The 5,581-nt window shown below is 43.8% G+C and overlaps 1 pseudogene; it reads right to left on the bottom strand.

Moving 5' to 3' along the window:
* Positions 1-1,690: 1,690 nt before the first annotated feature.
* On the bottom strand, positions 1,691-2,820 carry LOC112825124 (heterogeneous nuclear ribonucleoprotein A1-like; annotated as a pseudogene).
* Positions 2,821-5,581: the final 2,761 nt, after the last annotated feature.

Here is a 5,581-nt window from a genome sequence, read left to right as displayed (position 1 = left end):
TCCCTCCTACTTTCCCAAAGTGCTGTTGGGAGAGACTGTCTACCATAGGCTTTGAGCATCACTGCGTGTTCTGAGTAAGCCAAGAATGCAAGGCCCTGATGGTTCTTCACCATGTTTACAGCAAGCAGCCTTGAGCGAGGAGGTAATGCCTCCTTCCAAAGGCCAGGCTTGCTTCTGCTCATAAGAAAACAGTGAATTCCCCAGCTCAGCGTTCCTCTCCCGTTAACACAATGCTCTGCATGTACAGCCATCCCGGATGCGTCTGTTGTGTCATCAGTATTGGAGTCTGGGGGGCACAGGGAGGACCCCTGCAAACCAACACAAAGCTCTGGCTACTTCTTTTGCCATATATAAATGAATAAAACTTTGGTCTCTGACCCAAAGGTCTCCTGACTTTTGCCAGCATCCGTGGAAGACTAACTTGCAAGCTTGTAAGTAGGGTAAAATTTCAGAGCCTGCGTAGTTCTTAGCAAGTGTTCCCTCTAAGGCACTTTAAGTCCAGTGGGCCATTTGGTATTGCTAGGCAACCAGGTTGCTTCTTAGGCCCTGAATGGCTATTGAGCACTGGTTTTTCTCCATGATGCCCTTTCCCACCATTGTTGACCTGCTGCAGTTCTCCTCTGGGCTTAAGACGAGTGTTCCCCACTCAGTTTCTGTCCTGGCATTCTGTCCCTTCTCATGATTCCTGTGTGGCACACCTTCTGCTGGTCATTAATGACCAGATTAGAAAACAGAAGGGCCCAGAAAGTCATTCTGTCCTAAATGAAGAATAATGTGGGTTAGAACGCAGATCTCTCTGACACTCAAACAGATTGAATCTGCCATGGGGGGACTCCTTCTTCTGACTGCAGACAGAGGATTATGATACAGGGTGTAAGGTAAAACAGTCATGCTTGCCAAACCTTTTATTTGCACAGCGGACTGGGCTTAAGTAAGGAGGGCTCCATCTCTTATCTCACCCTCAAGATAATTGGGAGGGACCTAGGGCAGACAATCCCAATGTTGCAGATAAGAGAGCCAGGGCCGGAGGATTCAGTGACCTGCTCAAGGTCAAACACCTCGGGCTAGGATGAGAGCTGGGTGCTCCTCATTGGCTGGCTGGGCCGTTCCCACTGCGTCTTTATTGTGCTTACATAGTTCGGTGCCTGCCTCGCTCTTAACCATGGAGTCAAAGACTGTGCACACTCAGATGGACAGTATTAAATTTTAGTAATTTTAAGGAATTCTGAAATATTTTGCCTTCTTAGGGGCAAGTAAAATAAATTATTAAAGTGCTACTATGCCTCTATAAAAAGGGAAGGTATTTATGTACCGATATGGAATGATCACTATGAAATACTTTTTTTTTTTTTTAAAGACACGTTTATTCAGCTTCATGATCAGACTGTTATATTTAGCATTCAACAGCATGGGTGCAAAAAAAAAAAAAAATCCACCTTAAAACCCTTTGTGGGAATTCTTTACACTTTCCACAGAGCAGAAACTAAAATAACCTGTTATACAATTAGTCACAAATCCAGTCCTCGAGGTTTTTGCCCGGACACATGAGGATTGTCTGAAACATGTCTTCTCTGTAGCAGCTCGGCCCTGCCCCCGCTGTGCTTGGCTGAGGTCACAAATCTGTTGTAGCCTGTAGCTTCCCTGTCACTTCTCTGGCTCTCCTCTCCTGCTCAGCTTTGCTTCCTGGCAGTCACGAAAACCTCCTGCCACCACCATCGCTACTGCTCCTGCTGGAACCGCCATAGCTGTCTTGGTTCCATGGTTTGACAAGGTTTTGGCCTCCACCACCACAGGGCCCAGAGCTTCTGCCTCCAAACTTTCCTCCTTTCAGGGATCCAAAATGTGAAGTTTGTTTGTTGTAGTTGCCGAAGTCATGATAGCTTCTGCCACCTCCAGAGTTGTTTCCATCATTACCCAATCTATGATAGCCATCCCCACAGCCACCATAGCCACCACCACCTTGACTGCCACCAAAGCCACCTCGCTCACTGAAGTGTCCTCCATGAACAAAGTTGTCATTCCCACCAACATCTCCACAGCCACCACCAAAATTTCCACAACCACTTTGACCTCTTTTGCTCAACAAAGCACTAGCCATCTCTCGCTTAAATACGGCTTTTCTTACTTCACAGTTGTGACCATTCATAGTATGGGATTTTTTTTTTTTTTTTTTTTTTTTTTTGGAGAGAGAGAGAGCATGCATGAGTGGGGAGGGGGAAGGGCAAAGGGAAACAGAGAGAATCTTCAGTAGGCTCTATGCTCAGGGTGGAGACTCATGAGATCCTGAGATCATGACCTGAGCCCAAACCAAGAGTTGGATGTTCAACTGACTGAGGCACCCAAGTATTTTTGAATGACAGTCTTGTCTACAGAGTCTTGGTTATCAAGTGTGTCCAAAGCAAAGCCTCTCTTCTTGCCACTGCCTTGGTCAGTCATGATTTCAGTCACTTCAATTTTTCCATACTGTTCAAATTCATCTCTTAAATGGTGTTCTTCAGTGTCTTCTTTCATGCCACCAACAAAAATCTTCTTCACAGTTAAGTGGGCACCAGGTCTTTGAGAATCTTCTCTTGAGACAGCCCACTTTGGTTCCACAACTCTTCCACCCACCCTGTGTGGCATTGCATTCATGGCTGCTTCCACCTCCTTCACAGGGGCATACGTGAAAAACGCAAAGCTTCTGGATCTCTCATTGCCACACGGTCTGTAAGCGCTCCCCAGTGCTCAAAATGGCTCCTCAGACTCTCATCGGTTCTTTCAGAGCTCAAAGCTCCGATGTAGAGGAGGTTCAAGCTCTTTGGGAGACTCTGACTTAGACATGATGGCAGTGGGAAGGAGACTTTAACGATGCTTACTTGGAGGCGTCCATAGACAGGAGTCATCTAATGGATATATCTCAAGAGTGCTCTTAATACTTATTATTTTGACATATTTTAAGACTACATAAAGTTTCACAAATTGTACAGAAGGTTCCTGTGTGCCAGGAAATCTCTCTTCACCCAGTTTCCCCCATGATAGCATTATATGTAATTGTAAATGATAGCTTTATACATAACTGTAAATTGACATTGGGACAATACTAATAATTCATATAAATACTTCATTTGGGTCTCTAAGAAATAATTTTAAATATCTGAGATAGTGAGTATACGTATAGTATGCCTCCTGTTTATCTTAAAAGACAGGGGAAGGATGTGTATGTATTTATTTGCTTCCAAATACCTAGAATTTCTCTTAAAGGATATTTGTGAAATCAGACATATTGCACTGCCTCCAGGAAGAACTGGGTTGGTAGCAAGGTGCCAAAGAAGTAGAGAGTATTTGAACTGTGTGTTCTTTGGTACCAGTCCACCTATTTTTTAAAAGGAAATGAGAAATCTTTTTGTTGTTCATACGAAATAATCTTTAAGTTACATTTTTAAATGAAAAACACAAGGTGAATAAGTGTGAATGCATCCCTTCTACAAAAAAAGGGAAGGGGAGGAGCTGTGTGTCTTTGCCTCCAAGTGCACAGATTTCTCTGGAAGGATATATACGAAACTGGTAACATTGGTTTGCCTCCAGGGATTAAAATGGGCAGACAGAAGTGGGAGGGAGACCTTTTGTACCTTAAATTTATACCTTTTAAATTTAGACTGTGTGAATTTATTTCCTTTGCAGCAAAATAAAGGAAATTGAAAAAAATAAACCCCAAAAATAAGTTGGTTTTACCTTGTAATTTTTTTCCCCCTCTGAAATACTTACCGGCTTTTCAGCAACTCTCTGGCTAAAATCCAAATTTCTTAACTTGACATTTAGGTTCTTTTTATAACTTGGTCTCATTATTTCCTGCCTAGAGGTTTCTGTTTCACCTACTGTGTTTCATTTTCTCTCCTCATAATCATGCACTTTCTGACATTTCTTTATTCTTCTCTTCTTGCTCCCCAGCCATCAGAAATCAGCTCAGGCTCACTTCTGGGACATTGTCCCCCAACAGTCCAGCCCTCTGGGATTTCTTTTTTTTTTTTTTTTAAGATTTTATTTATTTATTTGACAGAGAGAGACACAGTGAGAGAGGGAACACAAGCAGGGGGAGTGGCAGAGGGAGAAGCAGGCTTCCCGCCAAGCAGGGAGCCCCTCGATCCCAGGACGCCAGGATCATGACCTGAGCCGAAGGCAGATGCTTAATGACTGAGCCACCCAGGCGCCCCTGGGATTTCTCTCTCTTCCAAATTCCTATATCAATGTTTTGTCTGCCCTGCACATTTTGCTTTTTTTTTTTTTTAAGATTTTATTTATTTATTTGACAGAGAGAGACACAGTGAGAGAGGGAACACAAGCAGGGGGAGTGGGAGAGGGAGAAGCAGGCTTCCCGCTGAGCAGGGAGCCTGACGTGGAGCTCGATCTCAGGACCCTGGAATCATGACCTGAGCCGAAGGCAGATGCTTAACGACTGAGCCACCCAGGCGCCCCTGGGATTTCTCTCTCTTCCAAATTCCTATATCAATGTTTTGTCTGCCCTACACATTTTGCTTTTTTTTTTTTTTTTAAGATTTTATTTATTTGTCAGAGAGAGAGAGAGAAAGAGCACAAGCAGGGGGAGTGACCGGCAGAGGGAGAAGCACGCCCCCCGCTGAGCAGGGAGCCCGATGTAGAACTCGATCCCAGGACCCTGGGATCATGACCTGAGCCGAAGGCAGATGCTTAACCGACTGAGCCACCCAGGCGCCCCCACATTTTGCTCTTAACCCATATTCACTTGTCTTATCAAGGGTATGCATACTCCATCCCCAAATAAGATTACCAACTCCTTGTGGAGAGTGGCTAAGTATGTACGTTTTCTGAAATTCCCTTTTTGTGGCAGAGTCTTATACTAGAGTGATGGCCCAGTGAAGTTTTTTTTTTTTTTTTAATTCTTGTTTTTAAAAAAGATTTATTTATTTTAGGGAGAGAGAGACAGAGAGAGAGAACGCATGGAGTGGGGGGCAGAGGGAGAGGGAGAGAGGGAATCTCAAGCAGACTCTGTGCTGAGCATGGAGCCCATTGCAGGGGCTCAATCTCACGATCCTGAGATTATGACCTGAGCTGAAATCAAGAGTCAGTTGCTTAACCGACTGAGCCACCTAGGTGCCCCAAATATTGATATATTTTAAAATATAACATTTCTGGAAAACAAGATACATGATAAAAAATTGTTTTTCTTTTTTCTTTTGGCTCATACATTTGACTGTGTTTTGGAAAACAGGCCCTATTTTCCTGGTAACCATGGTCAATTATTTAGGTTTTCTGATATGTTATCAACTGGTTCCTGAGGTTCTCATTTTGAGTAAGTTACGGAGTTGGATTCAAATCCTGGCAGGTCACATCTCAGAGCTGCATGACTTCTATCCTACATTCTTTTCTTCATAGCAAGAGATGTTCGTTAGCTTCCCTCCAGTACAAAGCACTGTATTTAGATCTAATGGAGACAAAGTGTAAAACATATTCCTCCAGGAGCTTACACTCTATTGCATGTTGCATCAGTGTGTCCCTTGACCATTTTATGGCTGCCTATGTAGTAGGTGCAGCCAGTTCTCAGGAGGCTCCTCATAGGTAGCCTTAG

The sequence above is a fragment of the Callorhinus ursinus genome, unplaced genomic scaffold (assembly GCF_003265705.2).
Source record: "Callorhinus ursinus isolate GAN/ISIS: 27379988/994484 unplaced genomic scaffold, GSC_fseal_2.0 scaffold12, whole genome shotgun sequence".
In the NCBI taxonomy this organism is placed as follows: Eukaryota; Metazoa; Chordata; class Mammalia; order Carnivora; family Otariidae; genus Callorhinus; species Callorhinus ursinus.
Note: the sequence above shows the minus strand (reverse complement) of the source record. Positions and strands in the feature narration are given on the sequence as shown.